The sequence below is a fragment of the Ailuropoda melanoleuca genome, chromosome 10 (genome assembly GCF_002007445.2).
Source record: "Ailuropoda melanoleuca isolate Jingjing chromosome 10, ASM200744v2, whole genome shotgun sequence".
Lineage (NCBI taxonomy): Eukaryota > Metazoa > Chordata > Mammalia > Carnivora > Ursidae > Ailuropoda > Ailuropoda melanoleuca.
The window spans coordinates 44,776,120-44,776,338 of NC_048227.1; positions in this window are offsets into that span (position 1 = coordinate 44,776,120).

Consider the following 219-nt stretch of genomic DNA (forward strand, 5'->3'; position numbering starts at 1 on the left):
TTATTTGCTTACGTGATTATTTTGGTTATTTAAAAAATAAGGCCAACTCTTCTTTCTCTGCTTCTTCAAGATCCCTACAAATAAATTCACACTTTTTTCCCCACAGAAATATTTAGTTAAGACACTGAAGGCTTTAAAAAATGAACTTTTTCGGGGCTCCTGGGTGGCACAGCGGTTAAGCGTCTGCCTTCGGTTCAGGGCGTGATCCCGGCGTTATGG